Below are 27,870 nucleotides of genomic sequence, written 5' to 3' on the forward strand. Positions count from 1 at the left end.
AAAAAAACAGAAAAGACACCACCCAAGCAGCATTGATTTTATTTTTCTTCTTCCTTCTCTGAGATATGTACTGATTGAAAATAGTTTCATTAAAAATTAAAATAAAATAAATCAAAATGTAATTAAAAGTCTTACATGGCAGTAAGTTAAATAAGCATATACTTTCTTTGAACTTAATAGAATGCTTTTTTCATTTTATCAGAGTCCAAAATTCATGACAAATTCCACTGATGTAATACTAGACTAATTCATAACAACTATCCAAACTCTGTGCACCTTCGGATACACATAGCCTGCTGTATATTTCACAAACTGAGTTCAAATCAGGTTGAGGTTTTGTTTGAAATTGAAATTTTGATATCTTTATTTCTACAAAAATTATGCAGATAATCTTTGAATTTCATAGTTCAAATTTTTAATTGCTTTCAACAACTCAAAATGTTAAGAAAAAAACTATTTTGTTTCTACATGAATGTAAAAGATCTTTTATCTACTAACAGTTATAAAGTTTCCTTAGTTGAAGAATATGGTAATCATATTTATGATTATATGAATGGAAAGTGTATCCATATCTATGGGTAGGAACAACTCAGTGTAAGTGTTTAACAGCACAAACATGAAATATATTACTACTTAAAATGTACTGATAATTCAAAACTACGATTTTTAGAGAAATGCCTGTCATATAGTAAAATTCAACAAATGTTCAGTATCTTGATTTTTTGTCTATGTTCCCAAGCAGCCAACTTCCCAAGCCCATGAATTTCTAAGGAATTACACTAGAGAAATGCCACTTCCATTTTCATTCTCTGTGATTACCACTCATGGGAGAGCTAAAGAGACAAAAAACTGTTAAGGTCACTAAAACGCTGAGAAATTTCATTACACAGACAATTGAAAAATATTGCCTTATTCCCAAAGAATTTCTGACCAATACCCAGTCAGACTGATGGTTTTGACCATTTACTTCACAATTCCTTGCATTTTATTGCTAGCAATACTGCTAGTGTGCTTGGGACTATTTCCTTGACATGATTTTAACTTCATGAATCAATGCACATACATATTTTTTTCTTTGCTTGTCCCAGAAATCAGTACAACTCTCCACAGACATTTTGGCACACACAAAATAATTCCTTGCACTTTTAAATGAAACTGGCTACTCATTATTTCCAAAGTAGTAAATTGGTACTGACTGCTTCTATTTCATCTTTCCTTCTTTCCACGTGGTAAAAGATCTAGTAACACATACAAATACTAGCAAACAAGTTGTGGCTGCTGTTCTGATATAGCAAGACAAATAGGGCTTTCTGCTGTATTCAAGAGTTATTGTTTCATTAGGAAAAGCAGCTGTGATTTCATATGTACCACATATAGCACCTCACCTTAGTGCACTGGACTCAATACTCAGAGAGCAACACCTTCAGCTCCTATCACTTGTAACACCAAAAATAAGCATCACGTAAGTGCTTAAGCAAACTTGAAAATAAACAAACCATCAATTAACAAAACATCAAAAGAAACTCAAGCTTGAGTAAATACCATCCATCAAAAACACAAAGGAAATAAGTCAATGCAGACCTGATGGTTGTGCCCAGCTCTCCAAGTTATATAGTAATGAAAGGAAGCACCTTGGACCACTTCCATGTCAGCATACAGTACAGACTGTGTAGAACGTTCATAGTGAGATTATGTACAAAATTAATTCATTGAACACTACCAAATAAAGATCAGAAAATCCCTATCTTTCAGCCCATCAAATCTATTAGGGGAATCTGCCTCCTCATAGTACATTACTGCAGACAGGGTAAGAGTGAAAATTAAAAATCACACATCTATATCACCAACAATTCCAGTACAGACTCACACTCCTCACAAGATCCAAGAACCCAGTCAAATATACAATAACTTTAATTTAGTAAAAAAAAAAAAAGATTATCCAATGTATAAGCCTGTGTTAAATGATATTACTAAAAGGTATTTCTATGGTCACATTTCAAATAACCCCAAACCCAGGGAATTCCTTTTTCTCATCAATGGACACATATGTAACTCAGCTTGGATAAAAAGTTCATGATGAATAATTGCATACTACTTAAGGAAACATAACTTGCACATTTAGTTAGATATTTCATCTTTTGAATGCTCATCATTTATTTTGACTTGCATAATAAAAAGACTTAAGGCATTCTTTTAACAGTGAATAAATTTAAGTATACACTGTACTGAATAGAACTAAAAAAATGAAATGTTCAAAGTGTGTTCCTTCTTAACTGTACCTTCTAGGTTTACTTTTTAATCACAACTAAAATGATTATTAATTTAATCAGTTATGTCCACTCCATTTTCAAAACAAATATAAATTATATATCAGGGTACCCAGGGCATCTCTTTTATCTTTTATCAAATATTTTAAAGGTTTTTTTTCTTTTCTTCCTAACAGTATATAACCATAACAAAGCATGGTACTTTTGAAGCCAAAAAATACACTTTCAAGTTTAATCTTCTCCATTGAAATGAGAACATTAAATACATATTAATATATTCTGCTAGTGTTATCATTGTTCCACGTATTTTTAGAATTCCTTTTTATAATTCACTTCTTTTAATGTTATCATCCTGTTTTAGAAAGTTCCATTATTTAATGATGGGTCAAAGGACAAGATTCTCTGTTCAATATCTTGCCATTTTGCAATTTAGGATTTTTGTTTGCTTTACCTCTATATCTGCTTGGCCATTAATCCTTCTTCCCTTAGAGTTCGTTATTTTAATTAGAGCCGCATGGCTCTGCATATCAGAAAGATAAAGTATTTGCTAGAATTTAAATTAGGAATTTGCAAATCCATCATAAATCTGACTCAGTTTCATTTATGTTTCCAGCCTGCTCAAGGGCACTATGTGAACTAAGTCAATATCATGCGTGTAATTGACTGATTGCTGTTAATTTGAAATATGTGAATTTGAGGCCCAACTTTATATAAATCCATTAACATGCCATCCTTCACTTGCAGCAATCGAGCTTCTGGCACATCACTAATAGGATATTTGCTTTGCATTGTTTTTCTGGTGGCCATGATGAATTTGGGTTGATCTATTCCACATACAGCTGTCTATTTTTCCCTGTGACGAATGGACCATATCTAGCATGGCAGAATTATAGATATTATTCTCATCTTTAAGGAAGATGAAAAAGTCTCAACAAAATCTATAATGTTGGCTTCATTTACCAAAATCAAATAAGTGTGAATTTATTATAAATATACTATCTAGTCAAAAAGTTAGAAGACTTGTAACTTTTTCATGCAAAAATTAAATACATTTAAACTTTAATGGATTTATATGCATGAATATTAAACAAAATAAAATGTGATTAATATCAAAAAAGTCAAAGTAAGAGCTGCTTTAAAGAACATACCAGCTCAGCCAAATGTAATATTATTAGTTTTATTTTAAAGAGAAAAAAAAAACAATAAAAACAATGACGTAAGCATTTCAAAACAAAAGCACAGGAGAGTAACATTGCGTATTAGCTTTAGTTGTTCAGATTACAAGATATAGGCGTGAAAGTTGATGAAACAATGTAAGCACAAACCTTTCTTTTCAATGAACTAACAGAAATTAGGACTTTTACCTTGCCTATCTAGCGTACATAGGTGTATATATTTTTTTCATTTTCCCTTAATTGTTTCTCCTACTATTTGCACTAGTTAGGAAGCACCTGTGCCTCAGTTCCGTCCCTGTCTCTCATGCCCCCACCTGCTTCTCCCCATAATGAAACTTCAATTCTCTCTTGTCCTTCAAAGAACATGAGATAGGATATAAGGTGGGAAAAGAAGGTTCCTCGTGTTCTTTGCTTCTTGTTCTGTAGACACAGGGCCACATGTATCCCTACAGCTGCTCATCAGTGTTCCTGCAGAACAGCACTTGACTCAGCATCAGTCAATCATTTAACAAGGACTAAATTAGACGCTGTATCTGGGGAACTTTCCCGTACAAATGAATGTTCACTTCATTTCTCCAATGAGATGAATTGTCTCCTTGAAATTACTGGTACTAGGTTAATCTCAATGTTTATTTTTCCTCTATTCTCATCTTTCAAATATCTGCATAACCAGTCCTCTAGAATAAAAACTTTGCTTTGATCAAATACATAACAATATCTTCTACTAGTCTGACCCTTTTGACACAGTGAACAGTTAATTTCCCTGAAAATTAGCTAATTTTAATTGAAAAATTGAGAAAAAATATTTCTAGCAGCAATATTTGAAATATGAATAAACTTAGTTGTTAGTGCCTACATAACCTCTTTTCAAACTTCTTTTATTAGTAAGAAAAAGTTTTAAATTGAGCCATACATTAAATTGGAGATCTTAAATGGCTATAATATCAGAAGAGCGAGCTAGTTGGGGTTTTCACTTTATTTTTACTTGTGGGATGATCTATGACCTTTGGGGAATTTATTTGCCTTTTTTCAACCATCTCAAATACACACACACACACACACACACACACACATACACACACACACACACATACACACACACACACACACACACACACACACACACACACACACACCCCTCTCATACGATGCTAGTTTACCAGTCATAAAATCAAATTTTCGCTACACTTAGATTTACTGGCATGATTTCCATTCCCAGAGAGGTTTATCTTGGGTGTAGACTTAGAGGATAAACAGTAATTCGTGTTGATCCATCTAGGAACAATATATAAAACAGAATATGAATTTCTGTTCTCCACACCCTGATTTATTATTTAGCTGTTCCTTCTTTCCTGAGCCTAACACATTTATGCGTAATTTATGGATTTAAGTAAACAAAAGTTATTTCCTTAATATACACAAAAGTTCTATTTATAACTTGACTTTCATGTGGCTATTTTTCCAAGTTTTTGAAAATGTCATTTTTCCATTTTTGAAAGTGTGAAATTTAAGAATCATATTTACCTTATATTTTATCTTGTGACATAATAATTTAATATAAGCTGTAGAAAATAATTGGCATGTATCCTCATTTTTAAGGATAATATTTATTTTACTGAGAAAATTTATTAGAAATTCACCAACAATAGTAAAAGTCACTATATGGAACCAAAGTTAACATTATTATTTGTTTCTTTTATTGAGACACAAAGAGTTTACTGGTAGCCCACACTTTATTTATTTACATATTCTAATATCATAGATGAGCAACCAAACATTAATTTTAACAAATAAAAATTAAGGCAATCATATAATACTGTTGTGGGAACTTCCATTATAGTATGAAGGATAGATGCTATATACTGTTCTTAGAGATGCATTGTGGTACATGATGAAATCTATTATGATAGGCATAAGATATGGAAATATCAGAAGGTGACTGATAGCTTCCTATACTAGGAAAGAGGAAAAGGTTGTAAAACGTGATAAGAAAAAAGGCAATATTAAGACAAAAAAAGAACAAAAACTTTAGATTTGTCTCAAAAAATTGAGGTTGAAGAATCATCAGGACATCATTGATTTTCTGTGTCAAGCTTCATTCCCTTTTTTGACTTATCCTGTTGAAGAATAAGAGCACAATTAAATTATGGTTAAGTTAATCAAAACAGCTTAAACCTACTTTGTCCTATTATATTGGTAGGTAAATGCCTTACAATTCCTCCTTTGATTTAAAACCATCAACCATTAATAGCTAATAGCACCTCATATACTGCAAATTCACTTTACTTAACCTTTGCCAAAATGTAATAAAGTTGTGATAATTTAACATAAATTAGCTTGGCACCCTGTAGTAATTATCAAGTGATATCTATTTAATCAAGTGGTATCTATTACAAAGCTAGTATCATTAGGAAAAATTCATTAGATTTAAATTTCATAGTTTGTAAGATATGTTGAGTACTAACTCAGTTATACATAATATGGTGCACTTTTTCATTTTAGTGTCTGCTATCAACATTGTTTATTGAATTGCAATAGGACCAAGAAGTATAAAAATAATCCTGTCAGTAATGTTATACCAGTTAAACCCAATAACCATTAAAAAGTCTCTAGTTCAAAACTCTTAAAATCTGAAATTTGTATTGGCTTTTCTCCTTAATTTAATACTGCTTCATAAGAATCTCTGCCTCTGTAATGATGGGGGGTAGGAAGTACCCTCTAACTCAATAACTAAATTCTCTCTCTTTCTCTCTCTCTCTCTCTCAAATACACACCACACACAAACACACAGTCATACTTTTCAGTAGAGCCTGTAGAAATAGTTTCCTGGTCTCTTATTAATACAAATATTTTCAAACCTATCAATCTCTTAGCTAATCTCTGATAAAGATAATGTAATTATTACAATAATTATCCTGTGTTAATCATATCATGTGCAATGAATACTAATGAATACTGAGTATCAATAATCTTCACTATGAACAAATTAAACTTTAAGTGAATTTTAAGTGCTCAGAATCATTGGTTTATTGCACATTTTTATAATTCACCCAGTAGTTCTGAGTAATGATGCATATGTTAAAATACAGAAACATCAAAGTGTAAAATTGATAGGGTTTTCGGCGCGATAAAAGAGAGAATAGAAAATAAAAATAGCCTTTATTCTAAGGATGCGGGGAGTACTCCATGGCTGGTGGGGCCTGTCTTTCTCTGCCAGAAACGTGGGGCATGGGACATACATATAATTTCCTATTGGGGTGGCGCTTAGGGTGGGCACTGATGATGCATGAGCAGCCCATTGGAATTTTCTGTGCCAGCAAACAGGATCTGGGGAAGAAGCAGGGAGTGGTAGACGTTAGGCTTTGGCCTTCTGTGTCATTAAACTACCACCATAATTTCTGCTGAGGCAAAAACCTTTCAAAAATAAGATGGCACTTTTAATTGTAAAAAGAAGTGTTTTATAAATTTAACATGAAAAATTTAAGCTCTAGATTTCAAATCGTGAGCAGGATCTTTATATAATAATCATAGAAGCTAATCCATAGTTCTTTTAAGAATTGAATGCGGTAACGCATTCTGAACTGTAACCTATTATCTCACCCAGATTTCGTCATGGTGCATCATGCGTTGTCTTCGACCTTCTCTATTCCTAGACACAGGTAATGAAGATTATCTTTCAGAGCACGAGCTCTCAACACAGTTCATCAGGAAATGTACAAAACTGTAGTCAACCCTTTGAGGAACGTGAAAGTGCAGTTTCCCCAAGTCTATTTACTCTTTTCACTCACTATTGCCTTCTACCTTCCTTTTTTGCACTTATCATAACCTTAATTTTTGCTGCTCTTTGAGTCTTAAATAACTCACTACTTATTAAGGCACCAGTATTATATTCTTCTGTTGCTGAAAGGCGAAAGTGCCCGATGCTTACATCATTTATTTACTCCATTATTCTTGACTTAAAGAGGTTTGATCTGGCTTTCCTTCTGTACTCAATGTTGATTTACAGAAATTTCTGCCTCTCTGACAATGTGAGAGTGGAAGGAAACCTCTAACCCAGGGACTAAATTGTCTCATATTGCCTGTGTGTGTTTTGTGAGAGAGGGAATACATTTTCAAGTGTTGCTTAACGTAGAGTTAAAAGGGAAAGATTAAACATTATTGACTATCAAATAAACTAATTTAAACTTGAAGAAAGTTATTGGCCAATTAGACTTCAAAATATTTAGTTATTGTTTTAATTAATATTTAAAGAACACCTATATGGTAAGAAATTTTCTAGATGTGGTAGGTGTGAACATAAGTGAAAACCCTTACCCTAAACAACTGATACTCTATTGAGAGTTACAGAAAGATTAACAACAAGAGTCTGCGTGGTCACAAGAACTAAAAGGAAAAATAAAGCACAGCATAAACAAAGAGAACGTAAGGTGGAAGGCACCATATCACCAGTCATGACTACCTAGTGTTTCGCATTAATATCATACCAGCAGAAATCTGGAAGAAGAGAGTCATTGAGCTACATTTTCTAGAAGACAGAGGGAATCATGGTCAGAAAATTCCTAGGGACAGATCATAGTAAATAAGTGCATCTGTTAGCTTTACCATTGTTTATTTGCTGGAAAAAAGTGCCTTAGACAGTTTAAGGAAGGAAATGGTTTATTTGGTGTGTTGTTTCAGAGGTTTCAGAGTTGAAGGGGTCCTTTGAGGCGAAGCAAAGGGTGTGGTAGAGTAAATTTCATGACAGCCACAAGCAGATAACAGAGGAAAGGCACCGGTGAGGAAGAGCAGGCCCCAGATACAGCCGCACACAGCAGTGGAGCTTACTGATTGCTCAGGCTGGTCAAGTTGACAGTCGGATTAACAACCACTCCACATTTATAGCAAAAGAAGGAGCAGTGCATTTGGAACTGACAGGATTGGAAGAGAGGGAGTCTCAAAGGAGGGGCAAATGGCATCAGCCCGCCTGAGGCTGAGTAAGACAAGGCAAAGACTAGCTCTTGCTAGTGAGGTGTGCAGTGACTCTCACATCTGAATTGGAGAGGTATAATACGACTCAGGTTTCAACATTAGCCTTCTAAGGGTAAAATCAAGAGGAAATATTTTGAGGTATCATGTGAAGCAATCCTGCAACTTTAACAGAACGTTTATAACAGAAACGCTGAGATGAATCTTTGTCCATTACTTAGATCTATAAAAGGGATATCTTTGGAAACACTTTTTGCCTTGTTTTGGCCATTTAACGATCTAAATACTCTTTTCTTGCCAATTGGAGACATCATGTAGTTGGACTTATAACTTCAGATTTTGGGAGAGAGGCCTGGATTGTAATTTCACAGTTGAATGTTCAATGTATAAACATAACTTTTGGTATCATAACTGTGGTATTTTAAGCTACATACTTATGGGGTGAGATGTCTAAAGAGAGATCCTTAACAATGTTTGTGTTTGAACTAGGAATTTTGTTTCTAATGAGTTTACCTAAAGGTATAGTCTTACAGATCAAGAAAAACACAAACAGATTCCTATACATCACAATGTATTTGTTATATTAAAGGCAAGTAATTTCAATATTTTAGAAAATTTATTATGGTAAAGTTTTAAAATTTACCAAAATTTTGATTACAAGTAGCAGTGACATAGACTCTGTGTAAATATATGTACACATACCTATATATATATACATTTATGTAAACATGTGTATACATAATTTTAGATTAATATTAATCAGATTTACAATACAAATGGACAGCATTTCCCAGAAGTACTGAAGCTTTCAATTTTATAAGTATTAATTTTTTACTGAAATGCTAACATCTCACTTTGTGTGTGAACATAGATATTTTTATGTTACAAACACTGAATTTTAAACAAAGATAAGATACTCTGAAGACACGTCTTGTATGTATTCATGGGGCTGGACATTTGTTCAATTCCATCTATTTTGCAAGATAGCATCAGGGAAGACTAACCTGGTCTGAGGAAGAGTCTGTCAATAACAAAAGACAAAGGTCATTTATAAAATCTGTTATACGTAAAAACTTAAAACTTAGCAAAGTTCATCACTGAGGGCACAGTCAGTGTGGGGAATTCTAGTGTATAGTTGGTAACATTTAATGTTCTACATACTAATGTTGATTTTATATACTTGTGGTTTATGAGCCCAATATACTTGATGCAAACATTCATTTTTGTCTTTAATGGGATCCTAGATTTTGAATACTTCAAAATCTAGATTACAAGTGACTCAAATCAAAAGCCATTCGGGGACTTGATTTTTATTTTTCAATCAGAAAGTAAGGCATTTAAAAAATTTACATTTTTTATTATCTAAAAATAAATTTAGAAAAGATACCCAACTACACTTATACAAATGCTTTCTATAATCTGACAGTTTAGAAAACTGCTTTATAAAATGAGTTTTGCAATATGCTTCTTTTGGTATATTTATGTCATTTTCTAAGTGTGTTTAGCCTTGCACTTATATTCTCTTGTATAAATCTAAATGATGAGGAAGAATTCATATGGACATCTTCATAAAACTTTTTGTAAAAGTTGTAGAATTTCTCCCCATGATCCCTCCAATCTTCACAGTGCTAGTATCAATTAAATTATTCTGCAATTAAGAAAACATTTTAAGTATTCACAATGAATGAAGCTTTAATCTTAATGATTATTTAACCGGTGGCAACAAATAAACATGATTTTTCTTCAACAGTGAATCTCTTAAAATTGTTTGGTCAGTGGTTTATAAGAAAGGATTTTCAAAGTTGACTATGTTAACTTGTGACTATCAGCTCTACAATACTTGAGGTAATAATATGCATCAAAGTGGTCAAAAGACTAATATACGACAAGCAAAAACTTCCCCTGTGCCAAGTTCCAAAATACATAAACTTGTGTCTTTGTAGCAATCCAAGCAGTCATGAAAAGGGACTGACCCAAAGGATCAACAAAATAACCACTTATAGACCTTATTTCTTCCCATTTAATTTCCTTCATATTCTGATCCATTTGAACTTAAAATTAGCAAGTGTAGTATTGAAGAAACTTCCCACAAAAACGTTCGTATAAAAACATCAAATTGTATACTTTAATTAGACCATCATTTTCTTGGGGAGGGATGACTGTCATCTTTGCCAAAGAAGAAAGCATTTTGATGCCAAAGTTAACATGACAATCTTGAAATCTGAACTTATCCATTTAGAAAAAAAACCTTGCAGAAAGTGACAGACTCCGATATCTTGCTGCTTAACTTGGGTATGTCTGTAATATTTGGGCAAAATTCTCATTATTTCTTTTATGAATTTGAAAAAGCGCTTATTTATTTTTATGTTTTGGAAGTTGAAATGTGTTCCCGAAAGTGAGAAATCCCTTTTCCTTCACCATATGCCATCTTGTCTTTTTGACACTCTGAGCCTGGAAATATCACAAGTGTGCAGACTTCTGATTTCCACCGGCTCTGCTGCCAAGGAGGGAAGTGGGGATCTGAAACTCAGCCACAGACCTTGGCAAATTTCACATTCAGAATAAAACTTTCAGCTTAAAATTGTGCTTGAAAAGTTGAAAGGGATTCTTTTTTCTGTCTAATTTGTGTTCTATTCCCATTGCAGGACTGTGAGCGGAATTATTATGTATTTTACAAGGCTTTTCTTTCCCTCATTATGTAAAAACTTGAAAGGGTTAAGAAGAGAATTAACGTTTTAGGCCTTTACATTCGAATTCGATGATATAAAGACCAACAGATTTTTGTCTCAGTAATAATATTGCTGAAATAAGCACAGTGTGTGTGAATTTTTTATTTATTTGGTAGCAGGAATTGAACTCACTACGTCACACTTGCCAGGCAGGTGCTGTGCCGCAGAGCTATATCCCCAACCCTGTTTGTGAATTTTTGACAGTGGTTGTGGTTAGCAAATGTCTACTCCGTGAGGGATGGCTTTTCCAGCTCAGGAATGATGCTGAGAAGCACAAAGTGCACCTCTACATGAACAGCAGATGGGACTTGGCCAGAAGGTGCTCCGCAGCCTGAGATATAGGTACCTTAAATATTTCTCTACTGGGTATAATAATTCTTGATCTTTTTAAAATAATATAATCCTACAAAATCAAAGAGTTTGTGATTGAATGGAAGCCATAAGATATTTATGTTCTAGATATAAAAATCAAATTGCGATCATTTCATTATTTCGGGGAACCATATAATTAATAATGATTAGACATTTGTAAATTGGAAAGTTTCTTTAAAATGCAATGGTATAATCCTTCTGGTTCCAGAAATAACTGACCATGATAATTTAAAGCCATTTTCTTACAAAATAGCAAGCATATAACCAAGTATACTGAGATGAAAAGAGAAATCTGGACGTCAGCAGGCAGCAGCAGTTCATGGCTGCATGAGGGGGAGCACATGCTCCTCTCAGGAGTTTCAAGACTGAATAGATGTAATTCCCAAGGATGAAGCCTTTGTACAAAATGATGTGGGCATTGAAATTGAGACTTCATATGCAGAGCTACACCAGAAAGGGATATAATTTCACTGGAAAGTTAAAAAGGGAAATTTTCCCTTTAGCACCAAACAATATTAATACTCATCTATATCTCTCTCTAATGATCAAAGGAAGATGTAAAGGAAGAAAATTCCCTGAAAATTAAAATTAATTTTATCACATAAACATCAGAGTCTAAAATTTATAAATTTAAAATCTTTGCCTATCGGCAAAGAGTCTAAAAGTGTTGCATATCTGCAAAGAAATGCCTTAAGGAAAACTTTCAGGAAAAATAGTTTAAGATCAGAAGAGACGCTGGAATTTCTAATTTTTATTTATTTTTTAAAAACCTTTATTTTTTGGTACTGAGAATAAAACTCAGGACTTTGCCTTTGCCAGGCAGGCCCCATCCTCCAGACATACATCGCTGGCCCTAGGAATTTTTGATACTATAAAATATATAACCACTGTGGAAAAACATCCATATAAAATATCATACAAAAAACTAAGTTTTCCCTATTGATATTCACAAATGCAGAAAAAAATTGAATGATGAAAGAATATTCTCAGATACTGAAGCAAAATCTACAGATTTAAGTGATAAACAATATACGAGTACAGTTAGGTATTATTAAAATTAAAATATAAAGAAGTAGCTAAGATGTCTATAACAAAATCATATTAAAATTTTGAAATAATAAACTTTAACCAAGAAAGTGTTACTAGGGAAAAATGGTTTATAACTAACAGTAAAAGAAAACAAAGTCAAGTAATGCAAATACTCAGAAATTCTGTAAACCACAGAACATATTCTAAAAATTATGAATAAAATTTATGTCAGGTGAAATACTAAAAAGTTGTGTTGTTTTTTTTTAAAGATAATATTCAATAAAGATCAAGATAATTAGTATTTTTGGTTTTTTTGAGGCAAAGTCTCACATGATGGCTTTGAGTTCACTATGTAGACCAAAGTGACCTAGAACTCACAGCAATCCTCCTGCCTCAGCTTCCTGAGCGCTGGAATTACAGGCAGGTGCCACCATGCCCAGCAATATAATTGTTTACAAAAGGAAAATATAGTACTAGATACCAATGTACGTTAAAAGTCCCTAGTAGGACTGGGGGTTTAGCTCAGTAAGTGCCTGCTTGGCAAGCACGAGGTCATGAGTTTGATCCTGGGTAAAAAAAAAAAAAAAAAAAAAAAAAAAAAAAAAAAAAAAAAAAAAAAAAAAAAATTCTATAGTAAATGAAACAATACCGACCCAAGCAAATAAACATATTATGCTACCAACAAGTACTATATTTAATTTATGGAAGAAGTGGCATCTAAATACAGTGAAGAAAGATTAATCCAATTCAAAAATTGCATTGTGAAATTTGAAAATATATGATTACATTAATTTTTTAGTCACATCATTAACTCACACATATATACACACATAGATAGTCAGGAATCTAAAATAAACTGGGCGTGGTGGTCCATGCCGTAATCCCAGCACTTGGAAGGCTGAGATAGGGGAATCATGGCAAGTTCCAGCCAGCCTGGACTACAAAGTAAGTTCAAGGCCAGCCTGAACTGCATAGTGAGACCCCTGTCTTAAAAAGAGAAAAAGAAGAAAGAAATCTAAAATAACTGATAGAAAACTTTAAATAAGAATACTATTGTCTTAAAAGAAAGAATACTTCCTAAGCATGGGAAAAGAATTCCAAAGGCATGATACCTTATCTATAGATCAAAATTAAAAATGATTAATGATACCATAAGTCATTCAAAGAAAGTTTCATGGAATCATTAAAGATATAGAAGACACAGTATGCAACATAAATGTAATCCCTTAAATTTACAGAATATTTCTAAAATCCAGGTACAGAGATATGGTGGAAAAGATGACAAACTTTTAACCTTCCATGCACTTAAAAACAAATAACTGAAAGCATCGTACCACAATGATATATGTACACCCATGTTTATAGCAGCAAAATTTGTAATAGCCAGATCTTGGAAACAACCTAAGTGTCCAACAAATGAGGAGTGGTTTAAAAAGTTGTGGTATTTTTATACAATGGAGTACTATTCAGCTATAACGAAGGATCATATTGAGATATTTATAAATAAATGGGTGCAGCTTGAGACCATACTCATAAATGAAATAACCTCACATGTATGAATACTGAAATACCTAGTGTAAGAAATGATACAAATACATAAAAGTGTGTGGTAATCATGATTCCCCATTATATGGCTTTGAAGCCTGATGTTTTCACTCATTAATTGGAATGGTTTTATTCTGGGTTGTCTGATTTTATTGTTATGATATTATGAGCAGCTATTTTGAAGAAAACAAGACATCATAATAGCTAGTGCTGATTTAATATCAGCTTGTTTTGAAGTCCAATCAAGCTGTTGTTCTTCTGTCTCCATTGGTTTTATCATGTTGTATCTTATTGGATTTTATTATATGTGATAATATAAACAAAATTTTTATAGGCAAAGAAATAATATAGATACCATTGTTTATCTTCTGTTAGCTGGTTCTAAATACTTTGTAATACTTTCATTCTCTTGAGTGGTTTCACACTGTCTTGATATGTTTGATGATATAATATACGAAGTTATACTCAAATATTTCAAGGAAAGAGACACTATGGTAACTACTATTATGTCAGGTTATCTGGTGGTGAAACACTATGTTGCTTAAATTGTTCTGTTCTGACCTGTGTTGGTATGTTGTTATGTCCTCTTTTATCTCAATCCCCCCTTTTTAAAAAAAATTATTTTTTTAATTAAGGGAAAAATAAATTACAAAATAGTGGGATATATTATAGTAACTTTTTTGATTTCCTATTAACTTGTTTTAAAGCCCTGTATTGCTCTCACCACCTTGTATTGACTGAATTTACTCTTCTGTTTTGTTTGATAGTATTGTTTGAGGGTATAGGCAACTACTTTGAAGGCAACTATTCACTATTATGCCCATTCTGGTTTGACTATTATCTTCTTTTGAAGATAATATATCTTCCTCCAATTTTTGAAGATAATATAAATCCTCCAATGTTTAGGTTTTATTGGTCTTGTTCTGTACTGTTTTGTTCAATTTTATTATACCTGATGATACAGGCAACTCTTTTTAAGGTAGCAAGAGGCATTATGGTAACCATTGTAGATCACCTTGTATTCTGTTTTCACATCATGTACTATCTCCATCCTTTTGCTTTGACTGACTCCATTTTGTTTTGTCATATTTGGTTTTATTCCCTTCAAAAAAAAAAAGTAATAAGAACTGTGGGTGTAATAAACCCAAAATATGTAATTATTATTGTAAAAAAGAGAAGAAAAGAAAGTGCTCTAAAGGATATAACTACATGTATATTTAAGTTTGTAAGATAGATAACCATAATTACTGAGTTTTTGTTGGATCATTAAACACAACTGTTTGCGGTCTCACTGTTTGAGTGTCTACTTTGTATGCTTTAATTTTGTAGCTTGAACAACTGTTTCTAAGATGACAATATGTAATCTCTTAACTAGTGATTTTTTACTGTTTATTTTTTGAAATTCTGTATTACTTGTACCCTTTTACTGTTTTGTTTTGTTTTTTTCTCTTTAAATAAAAAATAAAAGAACAAATAAATAATCTTGCAGACTATAGGTGATCATGTAAATGAATACTACAATAGTAGATACTATTTTATACCAATACCATCAGTTTAGCACTTTTTTACTTCTTTTCACTTAATGGCAAGCTGTGAACACTTTTTCAAAATCTTCATAAAAATATAAATTGGAGTAGCATTTCAGAATGAAGTTTCACAGTATTTATCAAAATTAAATTAATCACTCCAGTTTACCTGCTTATCCACTCAAAAACTAAACATGGAAGGAAAATCAGTAGATGTGAAAAGTAAAAATGACATTGTAATAATTATAATCTTACTAGACAATGCCTTCAGAATGATACATATGCAAATGTTGAGTTTTAGAAAGACGTGTCTTATTTAAGAAGCCTTATTTTACATGATAAAAATCTATCTTCAGTTAACTTAGCCAAGTGAAGGAAAATATGCTTAAGAAAAAAAGCCCAAAGTCTACCGGCAGAGAATGTAGGCTCACCAAGCGTTTAACCAAAAGCTGAAAAGGTATATGGCAAAAAGTTACTGTTTTGCTTCTAACCTCCTAATACTCCTAATCCTAATATATGTAGGATTGAAAATTAGCTTTCAGTGCTCCTTAGTTCACATAAAAGATGAAAGCTTTTCTATCCCTTTGAATTCACTTGCTATAATTTTAATATTCTCAGAGTAATTGTTATCACAAATTCATAGATCGTAGTGAGTTGTCCACTGTAAGCAAGATATCTGTTCAATATTCAGTAAGCTTAGATTTTATCCCCAGTAATGATACCATTCTAATGACATTATGTGTTGGTTACTATATTTTGGTGCCAGGCTCAAAAAGTATTCAAAAGAACATATGTACGAGTGTTTGAAACTAAAGAGTGTGTCTCCAGTGCATTCTGTTTTCCTTATGAAGGAAACACCTAATTTATCTCAGTAGAGCAGTTTTCTATGCTAGAACTAGGACTTAATGAGAAAAGAAAAAAATTTGTGGCACCTGTTGAAGAATCAGAAAATAGATTTAATAGCCGATCGGTTTGTTCATTGGTATAATTTGCGTGGGGTTCGGAGGGTGCTGCTATTCATCAGGAAGCGGACTGTGGGCACCACGGATGGCAGAGAAGGTGCTAGACCTGCTGCGGAGTCAAAGTTTGCCTTAAGGGTTGGCAAAGCCAATTGGATGGCGAGAAAAAGGACATCTATAAAACGCACTTTAAAAACTAGATTTAGTAGAAAACATAAATAAAATTAGGCTCCGATAATGGAGTTAATGAGAAAGGTTATGTTAAGGTCCTGAGAGTGCTGATAGAGTCAAACACCCATGTTGGAGAGTAAAGCATTGGAATCCTGCGGAAACCAGAGGTGAGGAAAGAAGGTGGGCAGGGAACCTTAAGACTGTAGAACAGAACACTTCCCGCTCAAGTCAGGGAAGACATTCCTCAAATGCAGAGATTATGAAGTTTACAACAGTCAAGAAAGTCAGTGATGCTTGATATTCAGGCCATTAAATCATGCTTGTAGATTTGAAACTTAATTTTACTAACAATAGGCCTTGTGTATCTCTATTGTAAATATGTGTAAAAAGAAACACTGATAGAAGAGATCCAGTTCTGGGACACAATGTTGTGGCTGTACCAACTGGATGAAATGTAATGGGACTGCTGGATCAGCAATTCTTCTGACCAAAGATCTGAGAATATTAAAAATATGAGGAAGCTGTAGCATTCATGAAGCCTAGCGGAGACGGAAAACACTAGAATACAATAAAGCACTATCTAACAAGTGCTATTATAAAACATTAATTACTTTAAAATCTCTAAACAGCACATAAACTATTTTTTCTGTAAAATTTGAAAATTTTAATATAAATACAAATCAATATATATTTCATTTGGGTTTGATTACCAAATCAAGAAACTTACTTTTACCTTTAATATGTGATCTTATTTCAAACAAGCTTTTAAAAGCCATAAGTCAAAAAACAGTTTCAGAATGTAATCTCAGTTTTGTGTTTATCCATCAGGGAAAAAGGGCATTTGGGCTTTGCCAATAAGCGGTTCTCTAGGGTTTATTATTCTGACACACTCTGTTGTACTGGAAAAGGGTTTTTATTTGTTTGTTTTTTTGTTCCTAGTTATTATCATTCTTAGGAAGCATTGAAATAATTACCAAATTCTTTGGCCCCCAATGTTTTAATGATGGCCTGCTGTATTGGTATATTCTGATAAATGTTAACCAGCGCTTGGACAGTCTAAATCCCATGAAATAATTGTATGTTTTTTTTTTTTTTTTTTTGGGGGGGGTTCTTTTTCCTTTTCATCGGTACCGGGCATTGAACTCACGACTACCTGCTTGCAAAGCAGGCGCTTATGCCACTGAGCTAAATCCCCAGCCCCTAACTGTATGTTCTTTAGCATTACACTTCATTTTCAGTGGGTATAAACTGTAGCTTTTGCTAATGTGTTTATCACCATCTCTCTGTGTAGATAATAAAACCATCCTTACTTTTTTTCTCCTTTTCCCCTTCATTTAATACACCGAAGAGCTGACTGTTTGAACTCACTATTTATTTAGATTCTTTCCTCACTCAAAAATGTCCCAATTCACACTTTAAAATTACCTATCCACGTTAGTTATTCGCACCTATTCATTCTCTCTGTTGCTGCATTATAAAGCATGGGGAATATGAGAGCTGTTGGTGTGAGCTTGTTGTGTTATACGGTTCCATTGAGGCTAACTGTAGACAGATTGTCTTGCCGGCTTTGAAGAAGCGAGGTGATTTGTTGTAAGAGACCACATGTCCAGCACTATCTGAGTGCAGCCTCTGGAGCCTCAAAGTGACTCCAGGTGTATATTCATTATGAAAACAGTGGCTCTTTCCTTGTAACTGCAAGAAAATTCCCATGACAATCTTGAATGACCATAGAAAGCATCCTAAATTGGAGATGACTGCAGTCCTCCATCGCTCATCCTTATCCAGGACCCTGAGAGGATGGCCCCGTTAAATCACATAGATTTCTGATCCACGAAATTGGTAGGAATGAAAATATATATTACTTTCACGCTGCTAAATTAATAGTAAATTTTTACATGGTGATAGAAAAATTTTAAAATACAGGAAGAAACAAGATCCTTAGGTGATTTCTTTAATCCCTAGATTCAGGTTCCTGTCTAAGAAATGAACTTCATTAGTTCTTAATTTCTCTTCCTGATCATTAGCTTTCTCTAAAAGCCTACTTCAGCCCCTTTTAATCATTAAAATGATATGCCTGGGTCTGGATAGCTTCATGAGGGTTTCACTAGCTCACAGTTGTAGATTTCCAGGGCACCGCACTGGCATCCATGCAGTCCTAGGGAGAGGATGGCGGATGGCAGAACCCTGTCTGAGGAGAAGATCATACTTACAGATAGCAGGCCAGAGCCCTTACTGCTGTGTATATAACAACACTCTCAGGGACACTAACTCAGGAATCCACAAAGTCACTTAAGTTCCCTTCCAGAGGAGGACCTGATGACCTAAAGACCACCCCAAATACCTCACTTCTTAAAGTATCCACCACAACACCACTCACTGAGGTCACACTGGAAACCGACCTTAAAACACGTGAGCCCTTGAGTGACAAGAACCACTGAAACGTTAGGGAGGCCTTTCAGGACAGCAAAACCTAAGTCCATAATTGTGACCACCCCTCCTTATGTCTTATTGTTTCTCCCTTTCTCATCTCTTTGCTATTATACTAAAACATTTTCTCGACATATTATACTGTCTATACCGGGGCAATTTGACCTGATTCCTCTTCAAGATAGGTATTTTCTGAAGTATGCATTTGAGAATATGGTGAGATGGTATGATATGTTTTAAATTTTTGATTGTCATTTCAAATTTATTATTTATGTTGTTTTTAGTTTTTAAAAAAATGTCCTGTTTCTAAGTGATAATTTTTAACCAAATAATTTTTGTCTTAATTTTCTACCATTAGTGCTCCACTGCTTTTAACATTTTATAATTTGGCTCACACTTCATTCTAATCTGTCAAATAGTCTGTTTAATTTATCCAACATTTTCAATTCTCAATTTCTTTATACATTCTGCCCCAGATTCTTCTGCCTCTTGAAAAGTTCCTGTTCACATCCACCTCATGCATTCACCATAATTCTGTGTTCATCCAAATATTCCAAATTCTTTGTCATCGATTTCATACACATTCTGTTTTCCAGCGTAACATTCAGATCTTGTACTGCATTGCTATAACATGACCTAGGTTAATCTGGTCCCAGAAAGCTCATGAAATTTGCAATAAAGCAAGTGAGAAAGGTGAACGAAGATAGTGCTGCTTCCTTTCTTGAAAGAGTACTACTTAGACGTTGCATTTATTACAATACATTATGCAGATTGATGATAGTCTTAGCAGCTCTAGAGAACTAAATTCAAAATGGTTATCTATTGAGCGAATATGTTGAGATTTGTATACAGAAAGCAGAGCAATACTGAGGGACAGTTTTAGTCTGTCACTTGTAGTAATCTAAAGAATATTCCTAAGTCTTCTGGGATCCTGAGTTATTATCTCTTTTCATGTACCGTAACTCAGGAGGTAATAAGAATCTGAACTGATAGCATTTGATTTACATTACATTTTAAACTTGAAACTGAGACCCAGTATTTAACAAGTACATGGAATTAAGGAGAGGAATGCTAGCAGTTAAAATTCTACCAGTAATCCCAGGGGTACAGCTGTGGCAGGAAAAAAAAAGACTACTGCTGTTTTCAGCCTGGGCAGGTGTCTGTGATTCTCCAGCTTACTGTTGCCAAAGAACAAGTTGTTCAAGTTAGGTAGACCTAAGCAGTAATAGTCATCACAGCTCTACCACATAGTCATAGATTCCTTCAACTGACTCCCCTCATCTATAAAACAAAAATAATTGTCATTTCTAGGTTGTTAATAAGATTAGAGATAAACATGTAAGGGCCCTGGCAAAGACAAGAAACTCCCTAAGTGGTGAGCATTATCATTAGTGTTTTCTGAGTCGCATATCTTTGAGTATAAAGTATCTCTTGCTGCTTCATATGTACTAAAAGTACCGTTTTCTAGGGCTTCCAAGTGTTCAAACCATCTCTGTCTGTCAAAACCAGATGTTTTGTAAAATTACTAAACTTCTTGGTCTGTGCTATGCTCAGGTAAAGGACTGAATTCACTCACCTGGTACAGACTCATGTCTATCGTTCCTCATGATACCCCGATAATATTGTTTAATTGATCTCCTCCTAGGTGTCCCCTCACATCAAACCACCAATTATTTCACTTCCCTGTTCATTCTCCACCCGCAGTCCTGTAAGTCTTGGCAGATTCCTGACATCATACTTTAAGGGCAGTTTCCATATCAAGTATGAATTGCCATTAATATTACTCTACAATTTGCAATATACATTTTCGAACATTCTTTAGGCTCAATAAAAGACAATAATTTCTCTGACTGAAATGCCATTCTTGGACACAGTGTCTTAAAATTTTATTTCCCGTATATACTTTTTTCTTAATTAATAATGGATTTTAAGTGCCTAAAGTTAGTGACATTGAATGATGAACATATTGGTTTTGTCCCTGAAGATCTTCCAAGCAGCTGGAAATAAGGGGAGAACCAATGTGAAATAATGTTTAATCGCAAAAGCTTAGCTATACATGACCATAAACTTAAAAAATTACATAGCTACCCTCCCTATATACAAAAGGGGAGAAGTAATATGTCTATTCTGAGAAAATCCTACCTTGTATAGTGGCCTGTCCTATGTGACAGAAATAAATGGCAGCACCCACTACTTGAGCATGCTTTTCTCATTGGAAAAAAACTCAGATTTTAAAATTTAGGGAAAGTATATTTTTCTGTCAATTCCAAGCATAAAATGTTATTTCACAAACGGTAGATTCAGATTTTTAATTTCAATAAGATCATTAAGAAAGAGGAAAAACAAAGAGAAGGAAATAAAGTATCATTATTACACAAAAAATATGAAAGATTCTACAATTCAAATAGAATATAATTGACAAGTCAGCTCTTCTTAATAAATTATGATTTACTCACACCAAGCAAACAATATCAAGAACAAAGAGGCAACTGATTTTAAGGGCCTTGATGTTACTTTGTAACTTTATTTTATAGATACTAAAAGACTATAAGATTGATTGTTTTCTTACATTCTATTAATCTTCGAGAAATAAAAACTGCATACTGTTACTTTTTAAGCCCCTAGAAATTAACCGAAGCAAATTTATAGAAGCCCTATTTGAGAGAACATGTAAGACTTCCAAAAGCTAGAACATCACTTTAATGATTTTTTCTTGTACTTTGAGAAAAAGCAAAAAGAAAAAAGGAGAACTCTGTTAGTAGTTCATCAAGTTAGTTATTCTGTTTGCTTTTGAGAAAAGGTCTCCCCTGGAGTGCAGACAGGCCTTAAACTCACTTATGAGACCAGACTAGCCTCACACTCACAAGGATCCCCCTGCCTCCGACTTCCAAGTCCTGGGATTACAGGCATGCACCACCACATCTGACTTTATTAAGAGTTTATACTGTAAAATATTAGTAAATTCAGCAAATTAAAATTATCTGTATATGAAGATATATTTCCCTGACAAGTTTGTTAGCATTCAGTCCTTTGTGTGTATTGAAATAGTTGCATCTCATTCACCTGGTTAGGAAACAAAATATACACAAATATTATTTCACCTGTTTTGTTGCATTATATTAATTTGATGGATAAAGTCAGTGGCTAAGATTTTTATATCAAATCATGTTATTCACAAAACTGTTATATTTTATCACATCACTTTATGCATTTTGACATAGTAAATTTGTATAAAAATGCATTCTTTTTAGATCATATATCAGACTAATTCACACATCTACTACAGTAATGGTAGCCTTGTTTTTTCACTCATATTTATCTGTAAAGCATTAAGAAAATTTGTTGATCAGTACCTTTTTCAGGAATGGTGACTAACATGGTTTTGGAGGGTTGAATATACGACAGAGAAAAATAAAATAGATTCATGGAGAATTAGTCATTTTTCCCATGCTATTTTTTTCTCTCAGTCATGACATAATGTCTATTTTCTTATGTATATTTGTTAGAAACTAGTGACAATTATGAAGTAATTTCCATCTAAACATCTACTAAGATTATACTTCAGTGTATTATAAATATCTATGTTATACAATGCATGCTATATATATGTATATATGCAAATATCTATGTACAAGTATATTTTTAAAACAAAACTTTAAATAAAAAGCCAATAATTTACCTCATTTTACACAACAATTTTAGGTTAGATGCCATCCTGCATCTTTGGTACTCATGTGCTTCCTTCTAGAATTGGACATAATTATTTTAACACCATATGTGAATTATGAGACAAGCGCTTGGTAACAATTTATTGCACTGTCTGTACCTTGGTTTCTGTAATACTTTGATCTGGCAGCCACAGGCTAGTATTAAGAAAGTTGTCAATATATTCTAAATAAATCATTGACCTATGCTCCTAAGCTGAGTATGTCAGTGGGGATGTTGGGATCAGAATTAAAACATATGCAAAGAAGATTATCTGAACACAGTGAAATCAGAATTAAACATGAAGCATTTATTTCAAACTGTGAAAAGTCTTGGAAGTAAACAAACACACAGAAGAGAGAGGCCATTAAAGTCATTATACCAAAATTACAGCACAAGCAGATTTAATGAACAAAATAAAAATATTTTAATGCTTTTTCTGCTGCAAAAGTGTTCACAGATCAAATTTTGTGGGGATAGAGAGCACAGGTCACTTCTGTTGCAATAACTCTTTGACTTCAAAAATTATTATTTCAGCTGACATTGTTTCAGTTGATATACATATACATATATGTATATATATGTATATGTATATCAACTAAAGCATAATACCATCTATAGTGTGGCTTACATGTAAATGTGAAATATGCGGCCATCCTACATGCAATCAGGAAATGAGGCACAGTCTGGCATATATGAAACAGGTTAGAATGTGCTGTCTGGGTTTGTCTTCTGGCTTAATTTCAGATGCCTCAAAAATTCTGAGAAGAGAGGAAAGACAATGTTCTCCATTTGGGGGATTGAACCTTTTTGATTTCTTATTCATAGAAGTGGAAATACAATTCTTTCTCAAAATCCAGTTCACTTTTCAACTCTATTAAAAGAAAGCACGCTCCACTTCTCTACTGTGTGCGATGATATTTCTACACAAATCTCTACCTTCATGTTATATCTTTATTTTTTTAATAGTGCTGTGCAAACAAGGAGCAACTGATGGCAACCCTTCTGATTAACCACCTTTGAGAGAAATCATTAAGGAACCCTTGATCAAAGTGCTTGATCAGGTGATGATTGCTACTTTAGTTAGGATGATGCAAGTAATGCTGAAGCAGTTAATAACTCCAAAATTAATGCTGCATAAAATAGTTTAGGCTTATTTTTATAGACATCTATCATGGCTTCCTTAAAAGGTTTTTCTAAACTTCTCAGGCTTGATGATGTGTCCAGCATCTAATGCACTGCTGAGTGTTGGTAAGGCAGTGAATAACAGGAATTGCCCATTAGCTTTAAAACACTCCTACATGAAAGTAAAATATATCATTTGCAATGACTTTTGTCAGCCAAAGTCCTTTACATGATCACACTTAACTTTAAGGTAAATTAAAAGGTGCATTATTACCAGTTGCTTGGAGGAAACTCAGAATACCAATAATGAGTCCTAAAGTTATCTTAACACGTAACTCTAAGTAACATCTTTTCTATTGTATTTGATATCTTAGAGAACTGAGAAGCAGCTGAAACACTACAAAAAATTAAGATAACCAGTAATTTCATGATCCATTTACTGAGTAAATGGTTGATTAAATGAAATACTGAGAGCACAAATTATTAGAATAGTAATGATATACTTACAAAGTGATAATGCTACCAAGTCACTCATAAAACAAATTTTTCATTATTTAAATGTCAAATGTTAAAAATATTTTGGATTACATGATTAAGCAATTGCAGAATGATTTCTAAAAGAATAAGTGACTTTTAGGATTCAATCTTTTTGTTTCGTTTTGAGATTTTCTCATAATAAAAACTACGTAGAAGAAAACCAAGAGTAAAAGTTTGCTTTACATTTTTTCTTCCTGCTGCTTATCAGATAGTCAGTGATCCTTTTCTTGCTAAATCCGATTTTCTTTTTTATTCTATTATCTGTAGTAGCACTATTGATCATTATCTGTTCTTTACTTCCTCTTGCTTTTGAGCTTCATTTTTATTTGCACTTCCTCTTGTGGCTGGGGATTACTTCTTTTCAGGATTCTGTGCAGGTGACCTCTTCCTGTTCCTGAACACTGACATCCACCATCTGCTCCTTTTCACCTGTCTTGTGATTTATAAGCAGCTTCCATGATTCTATTATAATTGATTTCACAAGCATCTGGTGATGTGCTACAAATCTGGTTTTTGGGTTCTGAGATATCTTTTGAAGTCTGGCTCCACACTTCAAATTAATTATTGGGTAGCGTTCCATACACAAACTGCAATTATTTAGCACGACTTAAAATCAAAAGTTGGACTTTCTCTGAGTTTACATATTTGTTTCTCTTTACATAAAAATTGTTATCTGTTAGTGTGATAAATGTGATTATGTATATTATATGATACATAGTCTTCCAAATCAATTTTGGATTTTTAAATTTTTCTTGTTCTCATATACAATCATTTGATCACCTGCTTTCCGATAGTAAAACCTGAAATGCAAATCAATCCTCATCAATTCTTTATTGACCTTCTCTAGCAGTCGCTTGTATCCTGATGTAGATTAAGCTTTTGTCTATTTTTGTTTCCTAGTGAGACCTTGATATCTTTATGAACTGTGAACTTATGAATCTTTATGAACTCACGATACGTTTCTCACAGCCATCGTATTTGTTTTCCGAGATAATAATCTGACCATGCCACTATCCTGCAGAATTCATCCAGTAATTTATCTTTCCAAAGCCTAAATTCCTCAGTACAGTAAGAGAGTTCGTCTTTCAGACCACTAGCTGTATCTTTTTTCCAAAAGCATGTTCTCAATGTAGCAATAATACTGACCAATTTCTTCTCTCATGAAACAATTTTCAAATATTTGTATATATAATAATCATGATATATAAATGTAGTTTTACGTCCTCATTCAATGATATTGTCTTGATGCCTAGGAAGAAACAAGGAGTCTACAGTTACCCTAAATATGACAAGGTGATATGTGGTCTATGGGTGATAATTCGAATTTTTTTTTTTTTTTTTTTTTTTTTTTTTTTTGCTTAACATATTGAGTCATGACAGTTTTTCTCTGGGTAAAGATTAAACTTAGATGATTCTTTTAGAATCATATTCATATCTCAGCTTAAGCACTAGTTCCTTGAATTGTGCTTTCATAGATTTGTGTAAATATTTGTTAAATTTGCCACCTTATTGTTTTATAACTCACCTATAATATTGACAATATTCAATGACCTTTCATTTTATCTTTCAGAGTAAATATTTCCATCTATTTTTTTAATTTAACTGAATATATTTCTTTATGGGTATGATTTCTAAGGAAAAACATTATTAACCAAAGTAAATAAAAGAGAGAAAGCCTGAATAAATAATTTGTCATCTATTGAACATGGAAACAATGCTTTTGTATTTGGGAAGTGCACCAAGAGTCAGAAGGAGCAGGGAAGAAAGAGAGATGTTGGTGAAAAAAACATAAAAGTAAGACATGAAATGTTCATGATCAACTCCCCACAATAAACATAATCATTACGTACTGACAACATTCACCAATAAAATGTTTTTCAAAATATCAGTTGCATGAAAGTAAATATGGGAATGTACTGAGCAATAGTTCAAGTGAAAAATAATTGAAGACTTTGTCTGATAAGAAAGGCAGTATGAACTAAGAGTGTTATTGAACTTGTAATGCAGTGGAAGCAATTTTAGTCTGCACTCATAAAAGTTTTGTTGTTCATACCGTAAATAAAATGTTCTCTTGGTAAATTGCAGTGTTAAGTCCAAATATTAAATGTTATATTTTGTCTGAGTCGATATGAAAGGATATTTACAAACTACTGATATGTTCAAAGCACTAGTAAAAGACTGTGAAAATAATTTGGAAAATACTACTTACCAAATTGATGAAGATGCTGCTAGGAAACACAAGAAAACTCCTCAAATGTATGAAATGCCATCATAAAGAAAAGAAGTTGCTTTAGAAAGGAAAAATGAAGTTAAATCCATATTCTGTGAGTGCCAAATTTATATTAGGATAAATAATTGTATTGGATTTGCTTATTGGAATAAGAAGTGTTCTAGTGTTTTAGAAATAAGAATATATTCCACATCTTTATAGATCGTAAGCATATCTGTCAAGGAAGGTAACACTTTTGCACTTGAGTGAGCATGATACTAGATGATCTCTAAGGTACATTCCTGTGATGGACCTCCTTTGCTGTTCTTTCATGAATTATTAAAAGTCTTGAAAGTCCTTATTTAAATTTAACCATAAAATACCTCATATACATCTGTGTATATGTAAAAAAGACTACTCTCCAACTAAACAAATTCATATAATGGAATGAATACTGTACACTGGGCTGCTGCAGCCTCACACCTAGACAGACACACACACACTACCGCATGCACAGTCAAAGCAAGAAGGGACAGTGCTGTATCTTCAAATTCTTTCTCCTACTCACTTCTCAGTTTGCTTCCTTGATCTAATCGCATGAAGACAATGAATGGGTCTGCTGAAGGTGGGAGTCTTTCTCGCCCACTGACTTAGTAAAGGTGCTAACTCCTTGTATGAAACAGACATATTTCCACTGCAGCCAGCTTCCCTCAGTTTCCCTAAAAGGTTACTTTTGCACCCCTAGGTGAGATTTTCTATAAAAATTCAATATCAAGTTAAAGCAAAAGTTCTTCAGATTATGAAGATATAGGGATTGTAAAACTGATTATTGTTATCAGGTTAGAAGAAATGCAATTTTGTAAAAGAGAGTATTTGGTGCAAGGTCAACTGTGTGATGCACTGTAGCTTAGGGTGCTCAGGATTGCATATGGAGACAGTATTAATAACTACCAGTCAATGCCAAATAGATTTTGTTTATTTTATGGATTATTCTACTTCTTATCTAGAAACTAAAGATATTTAATTAAAACTCTCTTAGCATTTAGCATAGTTTTAGGACTGCAAGAAGTGATATATGTGTTTAAACATACCAACGCTTGTTAAATGCTTAACAGTAAAATTTCATAGG

The sequence above is a fragment of the Cavia porcellus genome, unplaced genomic scaffold (assembly GCF_034190915.1).
Source record: "Cavia porcellus strain 051 isolate PalLab524CR breed Dunkin Hartley unplaced genomic scaffold, mCavPor4.1 scaffold_22, whole genome shotgun sequence".
Taxonomy (NCBI): domain Eukaryota; kingdom Metazoa; phylum Chordata; class Mammalia; order Rodentia; family Caviidae; genus Cavia; species Cavia porcellus.